This window comes from Sturnira hondurensis, unplaced genomic scaffold (assembly GCF_014824575.4).
Source record: "Sturnira hondurensis isolate 20B ecotype Veracruz unplaced genomic scaffold, ASM1482457v3 Scaffold0022215, whole genome shotgun sequence".
Taxonomy (NCBI): domain Eukaryota; kingdom Metazoa; phylum Chordata; class Mammalia; order Chiroptera; family Phyllostomidae; genus Sturnira; species Sturnira hondurensis.
Window position 1 is genome coordinate 15,468,913 of NW_028094846.1, and position 15,800 is coordinate 15,484,712.

Consider the following 15,800-nt stretch of genomic DNA (forward strand, 5'->3'; position numbering starts at 1 on the left):
AGTTATTTGTTAGCAAAGAGTTAATAAGTGCAGACCTTTGGTCATATGGGTCTTTAAGGAAAGTTTTTTTTCCCCATTCCAATGACTTCCTGTTCATGAGAAAATGAGAGGAAATGAACCTCTAACAGGAGGATGGACCCACCCTTTTCCAGTCGTGTGGCTAATTTGTCAGGTGTAATATTGGCACCTGGTGGCTTGTGTTGGCCTCTTGCCCACCCTTGCTGGGGAAGTATCCAAATACTTGCAATAGGCGGTAGAGGACTTCAAAGGCATTTGTAAGAGAAAGGATATTGTCATTAAAGAACTTAATGGTGAATACTCCCAATCATTTAGTGATGTCAAGATAAAAGGAAAATTTTTAAAACACATTATCTACAGTTTTTCTAATGTATCATATGGCCTGTTAAAACAAAGCAATGTAGTTGATTTAGTAATAATACACTTTCAAGGGTGTATATCTATTAATTGAATGTCATTTTGTTCTGTTTTTGAGAAATGAGCAAATGTATCAATTATCTATATGAATTGTTTCTTTAAGGATATAATTCTTGTTGCCCAGATTCACCTTTCAGTAAGTATTCTCTTTGTGCCTGCTAATAGAATACTTTCCTTTGACTCAAAAGAGAAAACTACAAAAATACCAAGTGGTATTAAATGGATCTATAAATGAAAACGGATGATACAGGTATTTGGAATTTATTAGGTATGTTGGATGGGCACAGCTGGTTCAGTTCCATACCTTTTCATTTTCAGCTAGAAATAATTACTACCTTTTGAGCATGGTGTAGAGAATTGTCCAGAAATTGGAGGTAAATTTGTCCACGAATGGGGTTTCAACAAACTAGGAGCAGGAGTCATTAAACCATAATAAATTCTACACAACGATGGAACTTCCTTTAGTTTTTATAATTCTTGTAAGCTCTATCAGTTTTAGGGCATCTGAAGCTCTCCTGGCAGAGTTAGCACTCGTGGACATGGAAAACAGGAGTGATCAGTCCCCCTGATGGTGTCCTTGCTTTTAAACCTCAATCAGCTCATTGTCATCAAATCCTCAACAAGTATTTATTGTTTGTATTGGCCTAACACACTATCGAAAAAGTTTCATAAATTATTAATTGGATAGGTATTTGTTGAGTGTCTACTCCGTTGAAGGCTATGTAATTGGATTTTCTCTGGCAGGGACGGAAGCGCAGAGGTCTCTCAACCCTGCGAGTTGATGGGAAATATTTCAACTTCCCAGGGATCCTACACTCTTACAATCTGCTTCCCTGATCAGCTTGAAACACATAAATAATTAGAAGTAATATATTGCATAACAAAACTGTAAACGAGGTGGGAATTCAGAAAAGAGGGGCTCAGGGTCTCTTCGAGGAAGAGAATAGCTCACTGAATACTAAGAATGAAGAGTCTCTGGACAACCCAAACAAGAAAACTGCGGACACTCTGAGTGAGTAGGAACTGAGAATGGGTGCAGAGGGAAGCAGGCCCACTGCGAGGCCCAGAGGACTACCACACTGGTGCAGTTCTGTGTGCTGGGAAGTAAGGTAGACGGCTCTGGTGGCAATAGCACGAAAGATCTGTAAGTTCAGAAGAGGAATGTAGGCTCCTGACTGTGTGTGATGGGGAACGGGGTAATGCGATGTATGTAGTAATTTAGGAAGATTTTTCTTGCAGTGATTTATAAGGTAACTATAGCAGGGAGAAGCTGTCAGGAGGGAGATTTATTAGGGGGCCTTTGCAGGAGACAGGGTTAAAAGAGAACCACAGATGGTGATGGTGGAAATGGATAGAGAGAAATGAATTCAGGGGACATTTTTGAAGGAAGGAAAGATGGGGCTAGGGGGCACTGGATATAGCAGTTGGGAGAGGAGAATAAGTCAAAGACAGCTCCAACATTTCTGTACTAAAAGGCTGGATGGTTGATAACGGCAGTGATTTTTTGATGAAGGAAAGCAATGAGCTCTATTTTGAAACAGATTATACCTGGGAAGTCTTAAGGAACTATCTTAACAGGCAGTTAGAAACATGGCCCTAGAGAGTAGCCAAGGGGCCGGGAAAAGACACAAGGAAATGATGGGTAATAGCCACATACCACCTACAAATCCAAATTCCACGGCCCGATTTTTCAAGGCTGCTGCCTCCTAACCACATTGTACTTATTCCAATTCATGTTCAGTTACCCCAAATCCTGACCCAGTCATTGAGCAAACTGCACTGCTCCCCTACTCTGTGGTTCTGAATTCATTCTATTCTCTTTGCCTAGAACCCACTCTCTAATTGTTAACGTCTCCCCGGGCATTAGGGCTGGCTGAGGTCTTTTCCACGTGAAGGCACAGTTTCCTCTTTTTTGAACTCCTGTAGCATTTACAGTTCAACTGTTTGTAAAGCACTCAATCCATATCCAAGTCTACGTTGTTTCATCAGGTCAAACATAAATGCCTACCTTGTTTTGTCAGCAAAACTATAAATGCCTTGAGGATGATGATCAATATTCCTCTTGCATCCAATAGGAATTATATTTGGCCGCTAAGAATAAAGGCTTCCAAACAGAGGCTTAGGTAGTCCAGTGTCTAATATGGCCATAGCAGCCTTGATGACCAAAGTCGTTTTTTCCATCTTTAGAAGACAACCCAGGAACAGTGCACTCAGCAGATCTCTGTATGGGAATGGACATTCCCTTTGGTTTGTACCCAAATGCTGTACAGATGTTTTGGATTGTATATTGTGTTTGGGTATCTATGCTTTGATTCATAGTGACTTCCCATGTTATTTACAAACTAAAAATAAAAAGAAACAGGTGGAAAAAAATAGGAGTTTGAATATGAGAATTATGGAGGCAGGTGATCCAAAGGTGATTTGGCAAAACCCAATAAGAGCTGAGACTCAACCTCCCTCTACCTTTTCACTTAGACATCTTCAGCGTGGATTTGTCACTTTGGAATCCCAAGCTGGTTGGTCCCCTTTAAGTACAGCGTCAGTGCACAGAGTGAAGAGAAAAGGCGAAGAAGGGCTTGCCAACCGAATGAGCCCTGCCTCTATCTTGCTTCCCTGGAAGCTCCACCCACCCCAGTTCTGCTTACTTTTCATTGGTCAGCAGCGAGATAGAGAGCCACGCCTACTTGCAAGTAATGTTGCAAATATTGTTCTCTTGGGTGGACAGACTTCCATCCTCAACAGAGTCTGGTTGTTTTAGTAAGGAGAAGGGCTACTGAAAACTGATAAGCAACTAAAGGTCTACTATGCTTTGAGCCCTCCTTGCTACATATGGAGGTTGCTCTGTATATTCTTGTTCAGGTCTGTGTGTACACACACATATAAAATGTGTATAAAATATATAGGATGAGAGACGGAGGTCATGCTGTTGGGTTGGCCAAAATGTCCGTTTAGTTTTTTTCGTAAAATAAAAGACACGTTATTCATTTTTACCAGTAACTTTACTGGGTGTTTTGAGTATGTTGGCTACTGTTCTTAATTAACGACTCACCTTGATCGCCATCAGCTTCAGCTGATCTACTAGACTGTGGAGCATCAACCTGCAGGAACTTTTCAGCACGAAACTTCGCACACACTCAGAGAGTGTGTGCACACACTCGGCCCGCTTCTGACACACTCGGCCCGCCACAGCATCTTCTCCACACGCTGCACAGATCTTTTTCTGCATTTTGGTTGTTTTACCTGTAGAGAAATATAAAGCACAATGTGCTGAAAGCGTTGTTTATTTTCTTCTAGCTTCAATATTAAAATAGTTACACAAAACTTTACCAATTTTGGTAAGTTTTTTTAATGCATGCTGATAGGTCACTTGTCACGATACAACCTAACAAACTTGTCTCAAATGAAGTTAAAGACAATTAAGCAGTACTAGAGCCATCTTATGGAAAGTACCAAATGAACTTCTCGGCCAACCCAACATATGTCTACATCTTTATCTCTATTTGAACACTAATATATAAAATATACATGAATATATTATATATAGAGAAAGAGATTTGCTCTATCAATCTCTCTCTGAACACACACACACACACAAGCAAGACAATGTTAAAACTGAGCAAAAGCAAACACATATTAGAAAAAATATAATCTGATATACAACATTATACTAACTACCATGTCTATTCTAGTTAGGTATAAATGGAGATACTTTTATCTCCACTCACACAAATAACTATTGGTATTATATAAATAACTATTGGTATTATACAAAATTAGACCAAGATTTTTCTGTTGTTATAGTAGCTTTGATTTGTTTTCTAGTGCTGACCTGACTCTCTGAAAACATTCACACCCTTACATTTCTTACAAAAGAAGGTGCTGACTTAGTGATTAGAGGTTTAGTATATGCATTCTTTTTTTACTCCTCACCCAAGGACATATTTCTATAGTTTTCAGAGAGAGAGAAGTGCCAATTGGTTGCCTCCTGTATGCACCTGGGTGTGGGAATCATATGCGCCCCGACCAGGAATCAAACCTGCAACCCAGGTATGTGCCCAGATCGGGAATCAAACCCATGACACTTAATTTATGGGATGACGTGCCAACGAACTGAGCCACACTGACCGGGGAAGTTATACATTATGAATTTTCCCCTTTTGTTCTCTTCTACTACCATTGTATAAGCAAGCAATGATCCTTAAAAATTGTGTTTGCGACACATTTTTTAATATTATCATTATTATCAGCACAGAAAAGATGAAAATGCAATGAAAAAGAAATTGGTGATCACTCCACACAGTCATGGCCATTCTATCAGAGTCTCACAAAACCCGTAGAAGCATCCCCCCAAACTGTTTCCTCCACTTGTCATTGTTCACACCATATCACTCACTGCTCACCACCCTGACCTGCTCTCTCTTGTATCCCAGGCCATGAGTCGATCAGTTTATGAGCAAAGCTGTGGTTCAGACTCAGGTCTCTAAACTCCAGGTTCTTGCTACCATGTTACTCATAACAGCGGCAACAGAACCATACAGAGTGCCTCACCCACCATGCACTGCCGACACAGCCAATACTGTGGAGCCTTTTCTGTATGGAAATGCTGCCCCCTAATCATGGCAGATATGGGAAGGGTAGCAATCGGGACACTGTCTCATACTCATTGGTCATTGGAGGAGCTTCCCCTGACAGGTCACACATACTCAACGTGTAGCTTAACTTAGCCCTACAGATCAGAATGGCCAGTTGGAAACCCTTGGATTAATCTATTGGGATAGGGTGAATGAGCTTGCAGGCCCATTTTCCTGCCACTGTTTCTATAATTTAGTCCTAGTCAGTGTTCTTATGTCTCGGTAGTAAAACAAACAAATCAATAAGAAAAATAAAAAGGTACTGTACCTGCTTGCCCTCAATACGGCACTTGATCTTTTAATTTTCTAAGGCAACATTATCACTTAGGGTTTAGGCACGTCTTAATCTGCTGACAGATGGAGTATGTGGCAGGCATTTTCACACCAGGACCAAATGTGATATAATTACCTGAGCATCACAAAGGAGACAGGTAGAGGAACCCTTGCATCGCCTATAAAAAAGATGACAATGCTTAAGATAACGAGTGGTGACATAGAGCCACGGCAGTGAAATAGTTAAAGACAATCAACATTAATTGGAATGCCCTTGTTTGTTTTCTTCTGAAACCTTGAAGTTATCCAAATGGAGTGTGAATTTAAAAAAAAAAAAGGAAGAAATGTTTTCTTGGGAGAAGACAATATTTTGAAATGTTTTTAGTTTATGAGAGCTCGTTTCCTTCAGTCTCCCAATTGCCGCATGAGGTTGAACAAATGTTAGCTGCAACTAATTAATTAAGTTTGCAGAAAGTAGCAGCAGGGGATTGGGAACTTGAAGTGCAAGTGAGCGTTTTGACTGTAAACATGTTGCCTGCCTGAGAGACTCTATCTGGATGGAGTGGTTGCTGAGTTATCCAAAGAAATGCGGCATCTCTGGGAGAATTGGGCTTGGCAGGGAGGGAAAAAAAGAACTGTCTCTTGCTGGCAAATCCATTCATTGATTTCCTGGGTTCATCTCATGCGTTTTGCTTGGTTCCGGCCACACACTATTTACTGAGTATCCTCTGCGTGTGTGAAGGTGACGTCATGGACAGGCCCTAAGAAGAACAGGGACTTGACTTACTCTGTGTCAGGCTCTCTATATATTACGTCATTTCTTTCTGTACAGCAGACATAACTCTCTCATTAAGTAGATAGGGAAACACAGACTCAGAGAATTTAGGAACTCAGGATCAGTTGGTAGGAGGTGGAACTGGGATTTGAACCCAGATCGATCTGACACTGGGTCTGACCGGGGTGCTTTTTGTGTGTGTGTGGTACAGGGTGGGGCAAGTCTGCCAGGAGCCCAGCAGTCTCTTGCCTGGTGTCCCTTATGGCAGAGAGAAGTATAGCTCAGGGGAAAGACAAAGGGCTGTGGAAGGTAGAAAGTGGATTCTCAGACCCAAAGGTGGTCTGCAGACCACACCGAGAAATACTGGCTTAGAGATGCGCCTGAGCTACGTTTCCTGAACTTGGGTCCTTGGAGCCCTCAGACTACATTGGGCTGGCTAGTCACATTTCTTCTCTCAGAACTTTGAACCCAGACATCATACTAAAGAAAGGAGAGGGGATTAAAGCGGAAAGGTCATGATACAGAGAGAGAGACCAGGACAGCCATAATGGACTCGGGGAGATCTGAAGTGGTGAGGGAGTAGAACGCTCGTGATTCATCAGAGGAAGCTCGTTGGTAGAGTGGAGGTAAGAACTGAATCACGGAGAGAAGCAAGGTCAAAGCAAGTTGAGATGAATCCACCTCCAGCTCTTAGAGCTGTTTCCGTTCCTGTGCTCTTAGTGTTCCAACTATGATGCAAGGCACGCTGATCTTGCTTTTCAGTACAGGCCCGAGACTCCAATTTTGTCATTTTGCTCTTTGCACTGCCAAGACTAGGTACTATTTCTATGTAGATGGGGACTACATAGCATTTCTTTTACAATTTTTTGTAAAAGAAATTTGTAGGAAATGCACTTGACCGATTCAGGAATCTAAAAAATTCAGGACTATTTGAGGAGAATTGCACACAATTTTCTTAGAAATGAAGCAAGACTTAAATACATATCATTGCTCTTTTATTGAGTTTTTGATGGCTATTCCTGGTGAAGATAATCAATGCAAAATAGAAATTACAGTATCTAAAACTGCATTTGGTAAATATATTAGAACCTAAAACTTGACTAAAGAAGGGACTCTTCTCGACTAAATTTAGATCTGTACAACTTGATTGGGTAAAATTAAACTTGGTAGAAACTACAGTCACAGAGGAAAACGCACAATGGCAGAAGCTATGAATGATGTAATTTATATGGTCAAAAACACTGCTCAACAAATCAAAATTTTTGTAAAATTGCATGGAAAAATTGAACTAGATAAAAATCGTGTCAGTAAAATATGAAATAGAATAATATTGGGAAACGCTTTTCTATTCTATGCTGAAAATTATTTGTACAATCAATTTGGACTAGTGGGAACTTCTGCTTTTCAGTAATATATTGTGGGAGGTTGTTGACTTCTGTAATAACCAGAAGAAATTAGATAAATTTGAAAATATATATTTTCAAAGACATTGGAGAACTAGGAAGCAAGAACTATTCCATAAAGTAACATTCCAGAGGGAAGTTCTCCTCCCAGGTTAGCTGAGATTACTGGCCATTTTCTTGCCTGGAGACACTTAGAAATACGGTCATAGGCTGAGGGTCAGTCAGGCTTGGCCTAGACAGAGGGACTCCAGCAGGGAAAGACGAATGGGTAGAGGAAGCTGACGAGCTGGGACCTGGGAGAGCCCCAGGTGTCTTAACCAAGTTTTCCTGAGGGACATTTGCTGAGAGCTGCAAATGTGGCCCCAGAGGCTAGGAGGCTGGGCTGGGAAAGCCGAGCGAAGCGTCTCATTGCTTAAAGTGCTTGGGAGACTCTCTCTACGGATCTACAGAAAACATTCCACTCTCCTTGAGACATCTGGAAACAGAGGTGGGCTGTTTGTAACTAAAGTTGCCATCTGGCTCCAGTTCAGCTGAATTCCTCGCTGGGTCGCTGGGTCAAGGTGAGCCGTCTCCCTCCCTGTCTGCCTTTGAGAAGAAATGCAAAGCCTCTGAGGGAAGTTACAAAGACTTCAGTCGCTAAGGCCCTTCGCACTTGATGTTCGCTCTACGGGCAGATATTATGAAGCATGGGAAGAAGCAGAAAAACGTGACTAACAACCAAGAGAAAAAGCAAGAGATAGAAGCAAACCCATAGATGAGCCAGGTGTTGGAATTAGCTCAAAGACTTTAAAACAACTATTATAATATATTAAATAAAGTGGAGGAACAGATGTACAAAAGGGACAAAAAGATGGACAGGATCAACAGAAAATTTGAATCTACATAAAGGAATCAGTCAAATATTCTATATTCTAAAACGATTATATCTAATAATGAGAATTTGTTGTTTAAGTTTAACAGCATACTCGATGTAGCAGAAGGTGGGATTAGTGCAGTCAAGGACAAATGCGAAGGAAATAGCTAAACAGGATTACGGGAAGAAAAAGAAAATAAAAATAATTGGCCAGAACAAGAGAGATGGAACAGAGTGAATTGTGTGGACCTGGAGTCTCAGATGAATGGGAGGCAATGAGAAGCAGCAATATTTAACGAATAATTGTCAAGTACCTCCCAAGAAACCTATGAAAGACATCAACCCATAGATTCAAGAGGCTCAGCAAACTCCAAGCATGATGTATGTATGTAGTTGGGGAGGAGGGGGTATAAGGGGATGAAGTGGTAATGGAAAAAAATACAATAAAATTTTTGAAAAAAAGATAAACACAAAGAAAGTGACATTTAGGTATATTATAGTGAAACCATTAAAAACCAATCAAGTTTGCTCTGGAAAATTTCTTCTCAATGAAAATGTTGGTATTACTCTGGTTAAAACGTTTAATTACAGCCCAGGCTGGTGTAGCTCAGTGGATTGAGTGTGAGCTGCAAACCAAAGGGTCGTCAGTTCAATTCCCCGTCAGGGCACATGCCTGGGTTACAGACCAGGTCCCCAGTGGGGGTCACAGGAGAGGCAACCACACCCTGATACTTCTCTCCCTCTCTTTCTCCCTCCCTTCCCCTCTCTAAAAATAAATGAATAAAGTTTTTTAAAAAATTTAGTTACAAGTAACAAGTTAACATTTTAAAATAAACACATAGTATATTGCTAAATTTCCCATTAATATTATAGAAAAAAGTTTAAAAACACTGAAATTTCACAGACTATAGAGAGCCCAACAGTTAAACATACTTCGTAAAAACAAAGTACAAAAAGGACGTTAGAAATAATATATCGTCCGATGGCAAAGAAATGTGAATCCCGACGATGAATGGCACACACAGTGCTTCCGGACTACTCAGTCATCACCCAGAAATCACTGTCTGAGTTATGAAATGGACACAGTTCGAGAAGAAACAGTTTCATTTGTTTCTGAATTAGCCTGACTTGTTTTTGACTCTCCTAAGAAGAGAGCTAGGTTTTTACTGCTCTTGGGACAAAATGCTGCACATGAACTGGGCAGCAGGGAGGAGTCGCCCTTCTCTGCTGGTTCCTGGGGTCAAATAGGAGGAGGAAAACCAAACCAAAATAAAAGGAACCTCTCTCCCGGTACCAGTGGGGGAGTTTGCTCCTTGCAGCGAAAGGACCTAACTGAGATCCTCCTTCCTCCGGTGTTCCTGCTTCACCAAGCCTTCCCTTACGTAATCAATTCAGCATATTGGCTGAAGGTGGAGCTTTTTTGCTTAACTGATACCTAATCCTGAAACCCCTAGATTTTTAAAGCTGCATTTCTGTGTCCATTGCTGCTTCACAAAGTGAGTGAGCGGCCAGGGGTTCCAACGCAGAAACCACTTTGGGTCCTGACCCTGCAAAGCAATGTTCAACATCCCATCACTTTTGCCTTTGGGGTCTCTTTACCATGGCAGCAGCACCTCCGTTTCCGCATTTGCTCAGGTGATTCTTTGAAAATTAGATGCTACATAAATATTACAAAGTAGATTGCCCCTAACTAGGGACAGATGAACAGTGGAAGCAGACTCAACCTGGAAATGGATGGATTTCAGCCTGTAACTTTCATGCCGATGAAGGGATGGATGTACCTTGTGAAATCTGAGTATTCATTCGTCCCTGCTCCATTTTTCCAGTTCTGCCTTGCTGCAGGTTTTAAGCTTGTTCTGCTTTGGTCTCCCCCGTCTGGTCCTTAAGCCAGTACTCGTGGAAGCTGACTACATCAAGACCCGCGTGGCAGAGCAGAGGCAGGGCGGAACTGTGGTTGGCTGCCCGGGTCAAGCATCAGGTGTGCACACGCATGCGCCCTGCGTGCGCACAGCCTCCCTAACTATCCCAGCTTTCCCTGGGTGTGGAGAGCACCTGGAGGGCTGTGGCCCTTTCATTGGGGGCTTAGATTTCCTTCCTAGTTGTTGTCCTTCTCTCCGCCAGGAGACAGATCCTGACTCGCATAACCGGCTTATCTGGGGTTGGGTGCTGCCTACTCTAAGTATCATTTATTCAGTATGTCTTTTAAGAAGCTTTCTTTTTTATCAGTCATTTACTGTGTGTCTGCCACCAGGTTAGGTGCTGAAAATTAACTGTTAATAATCTAGATTATTAATATAATCAACCTTACAAGGAGGCCCACCATGGGGGGGTGGGAAATGTGTTGGAATCTGGGGCCTTCTAGAACTCACTCACTACTTGTTTTAGCCATAAAAGGGACTTTTTTTTCTTTCTCATTTGATCTGTGAAAATATTGATCTTTTTTCTTTCAGTGAACATATTTTGGGAAAAATAGGAATTAGGTCTATCAAGATCCCCATGTTTATTGGTAGCTTTGGCCCTGAGGACAAATGTAGTTCACAGCCAGAGGCAGGTCTCTTGGGAGCTATGAGCATGAGCTTGTAATTTGCTGAGAATTTGCTAATCTGAGAAAAAGAGCCAATTCAGGGAGTGCCTATGAAGCCTCAGTAGCTACTCACTAGTAGAGTGACATTTTCCAATGCCAGTTTGAAAGAAATTCTCAAGCCCAACTGACCACTGCGCTTCAGGAATTCCTTTGTTTTTACAAATCACTAAAATGTTTCTGGGGAGGTAAAGAGACAATGATGTCTCTTTTGGGGGCTGCCTGGTCTTCAAGGTCGGATCTACTCATAGGCTCCACCCACAAGGGCGTGTCCATAAGGCCTGGAGAGCGAAGGTTGTTTTTAAGTCCTGGGAAAGCTTAACTGGAACTCTGACCCTGCGCAGCCGCGTGCTTAGCACAGCGCCACACTCCGTTTCTTACCCCTCATTGTTGATGATGGCCTTAGCTGGGGCTGGGCATCATGAAAAGATTCAGTGGAAACCTAATGCTTCTTTCAGGAAGTCCTTCTACCATCTTCCTCCTCATAGCTTCCCTCCTCTTGTTTCCACACCTGTGTGCACCAAATATTTCACCTTATTTGATGAAAACATTGAAATGTGTTGTTCACTAGTGACTTCCCTGTGGGTCCTCTTTCCGTTTAGGGAGGTTGGGTGGTGCTGTGCCTTCCTAGGTCCTTAGCATCGAGCAAGCTCAGTGCTCCAAATAAGGTTTGAGTTTATCATGGCCTCTTTCACAAAACTCGTTTTTAAAGCTTTCTATCTAACATATTCTTCTCTTTACAAAATGCTAGTTGCATGTCCCGTGAATATCTTGCCTTTTCTCTTGATTATCCCATGGAAGCAGAAATTGGCGAGTCACCCGAAAAATTGTTTCCTGCTAAGTTCGGGTGGGTGGCCCCACGAATAGCTTTATTAGCTAAGAAGTGGTTTGATTGTTTCTACCTTTGACAAAATGAAGAACTTCAGAGCGTCCCCAAAGGAGAGAGAATGGAAGGATTGGAATTACTGGCTCCACCACCCTCATGCGGGGTAAGAGAGTTCAAAACAGTGTCTCTGAAGCATAAATTCCTCTCTTTCTGTAAAGAGCAGCGAAGGCCAGGCTGTCGGCATGCAAATACTTGCAAAGTGAAAATGGATATACTTCCAGGGCTCCTCACCGCTGGCCTCCGGAGCACAGCCTGCCAACCGTGCATGCACGTTGGTTTGGCTCCGAGACAAACGTTCCCTGGAGCATAGACTGAAACCACCAAACTGATATCATATGGGACACCAGCCAGATCCTGACCTTGCTCTCCGTAGGTGAGCAGCTGTGGAATTAACCTGTGATGGTCTCCTGCTCACGCCTGGTTGGTGGCCTGGGTGCATTCTTTTCTTCCTTCCTTCCTTCCTTCCTTCCTTCCTTCCTTCCTTCCTTCCTTCCTTCCTTTCTTTTTCTCTCTCTTTTTTCTCTGTCTCCTTTTTCCCTCTCTTTCCTTATCTCTTTCTTTCTCTCTCTCTCCCTTCCTCCCTCCCTCCCTCTTTTCCTTCTTTCCTTCTTTCATTCCTTCCTTCCTTAATGCCAAATTTGAACTTATTGCTCTCCCCAGTCCACTGACATTTACTAGCCACAACCGCTCCCCCCCCCAGCCTAGTCTTGGTTTATGAACAGGGGGCAGCTACATGGCTCCAAGAAATGAGCAAGCCGCACAATTACTTCTTGCCTGGTGTCTTCTTACCCCATGAGAAGGAAGGGCCACTAATGGACCCTTCCAAAATTGTGCCAGGGGCTGGAGGCTGGCAGGGCCAGCATCTGAGACTGCTGTCTGCTCCTTTCGCACCTTCCTCTCCTACATGTACCCCCACTGCTCCAGTTCCTACCATCCCCCCACTTTTTTTTTTGTTCCTAACTTTTGTTTTTTCAGAGCTTCCAATATTATAAGGATTTTTTGTAGGGGGGTGTAAATTCAGAGCTTTAAGTTAGCATGTGGGGTGCTGGTTCTCCCAGCAAGATGCTTTGGTCACTATTTCCGACTTGAGGGAACAGAGGGAGGAGGGCACAGTGGACTGGGTAGAGAGGTGGGAAGCCAGAAGACCTCAACAGAGTGGCAGCCCTGCTTCTAAGTAGCCGTGGGACTGTGGCCAGGACCCCCCCTGGCCTCGGGCCTCAGGTTCCTCACTATGGCCTGGGGGGGGTTGGATGAGATGGTCTCTAAGGCTTGTCTTATTCTGCCATTCTACAGCGTTCACGAGCTCTGTGAAATCCCTATTGGACTGGGCCAGTCTTGCTTTTTTTTTTCTCTTGAAACACCTGATTGTTAAATGAATGAACGCAGAGATGTGAGCAGAGTCCCTAAGCTAGAACCCTCAAATACAGAACATCGAGGGGGAAATCTTTCCTTAAAGTGGCACCCAGAGGCTCAGGGCCCAGAAATGAAATTGTACTTCCTGTCTAGAAACGTGGAAGAGTGTTTTCCTCCAGGAGAAGAAAACGATGCAAACGACGTCGGTTGTTTTCTAGGGATCCTGTTTCCGGACTGAAGCATAAGCACATATAGTCGTTCAAGTAAAATTGTACTTTTGGAAGGAAAAGGTTAAAGTTGGCTACTGATATTCATCAGGAGATGGACATTTAATCTTTAATCTCTTGTCCTAGGCCTCTACTTTGGATCAACTCATTATCCCGAATAAACGATGTGTCATTCCCATTATTTATGTCTCACTGCAGCCAAAGTCTCTGGGCCTCGTATTAGTAAGCGCCATTCATTTCGACCCATTCAGCATTAATCTCCCTGCTAACATCTTTCCTGTTCTATGTGCTGTCCCCTATTTGCTTTTATGTTTTCTGCAGAGTGTTTATAAAAGGATAATCTTTTACAAAGCAGACAGAATTTTTGTGTATAAACTGCTCTGTTTGAATGCCTCATTGATATACCATCTAAAAACTGAAGTGTTCAGCAAGATTAGCAAAGCCCTGAGCTACTGAGCTGGGGAAAACATGAGAACGGGTTTCTTCTCTACAGGAGGCAAAGGTGATGAAAGATGCCTCTGTTTTCACAGGGGCATTGCCCACACAGGTCCTGATCGGCCTGGTTGCCTGGAAATTAAAGGGGCACAAAACGGAGCCGCTCCAAAGTCACTGGGAAAGGGAGTGGAGGGCATGGTGGCCCTGTGACTTCTTTTCTAGAATTTTCTCAGAGAATGCCGTGGCTCTACAAATGCTGAATTCACATGTAGTCCCACTTCAGCTACATTCTTTCAAACTTTCGTGAAGTCTCTGCATGCTGTCGCTCAGTTGTTCACTGAGGTTAAATTACTTGTGTTATTCCGGGCCACCCTGTAGAAAAGGCAGTAGGAACTAAGTAAGAATCCACAGAAGAGGATGGTCTCTTCCTGCCTCCTCCGTGTCTTCTCTCCAGGGATTGGGACCTCATCCAAACAGCTCTCTTCTGCCCAGAGCAGGGAGAAGAGAGATCCTTTTATTTTACAATGGACAAAGAAGGTTCCTTTGTGGAATTTCACATGACGTGGGGTCCCAAATATGCCACCCTTGAAAAGACATAACAGATGGACTCTGACAATAGGAATACGTTCAAGAAACTTAAAAAAAAATCAGTGGGAAGGGGCTGTGAGTCTGGTCACGGGGGGAGCTGAGCACAGGAAGATGCACTGAGCTGACGCTTTGTACCTTAGACAGGCAGGTTCAGCTTGTAGGGCTACAGGCAAGGCTCCGAGATGCTGGGGTGTTTGGTTGGCAATGCTGTGGAGCTGAAAAAAAAAATCCTAATAATGCACAGTGCCAAAAACTATACGTGCCTTCGAAGAGTACTTTTCTAACAAATCGATCACTTTGATTACTCAATAACAAGGCTTGTTATTTCTAAGAAGTGATCTTTGTGTAGATGAGAATTTTTGCCCACACTTCCACATTTATTAGGGAAGAGTTCAAACCAGACACGTGGTTGGGCCATTTTAATGCTATAAAGCCTTAAATGTGAAGGGCCTGCCAAATCTCTTCTGAAAATCTAAGCTGTGAAAACACTGGAAATCTGTCCATCAAGACTCTATCAACAGTAAGCACTGTTTAGGATTTTGTTTCACCTTGGGGTCATCCTTGTCGGCCATGTGTTACAGCACTAACTGGGATGCGAGCCCTTGCCTGAATCTGCTGTCCACACTGAGATGAGGAGGACACACATTTGGAAAGAACCCGAGTCCGGTTCTTCAGGGCACTTTGTGTGGCCTTTGGGAAAACTGGCAACCCAATGACAGCTCTTTCTCATCACGAGGCAAGAAAGCTCTATCTACCCTTGGGGGTGGGGGAGGGATGGGGAGAGATGGGGGTGGGGGATGCTTACAGTGAGCCTGGGTCAACTGCAGTGACCAAAGGAGCTCAGGGACCAGGTTCGCGTGACAGGGAGGCAACCTCTTGACTGCAGGGACATTTGTGGTGTTGGCCCATCTCACTCTGAGCCACCCTAAGAGTGTACAAAGCAAGCACCTCAAGCACAGGGGCTCCTAGAGTGATTTCAGAGATGCTGATCTCCATGGTGCCTTGTCTTGAACTTTATATCTCTTCTATTTTCATTCTTTTCTTTTACATCTTATGTCCTTTTTCTTCCCTTCTTTTCTCTTTAAATTTTTTTTACTTCCCTCCCTTTCTTTCTCTTTCTCTCCCTGTCACTTCCCTTCTTCATCTCGGAGCTACTGGAGACTCTAGAGTATAAAACACACGGCTTCCCTGACCCGTGTTGCTCAGTTGGTTGAGCACTGTCCTGCAAAGTGAAAGGTCGCCGGTTCGATTCCTGGTCAGGGCTGCGTGTTTGGTCCCTGGTCGGGGTGCATATGAGAAGCAACCGATCAATGTTTCTCTCTCTCACTTTCTCTCTCCCTTCCTCTCTTGCCATTTATTT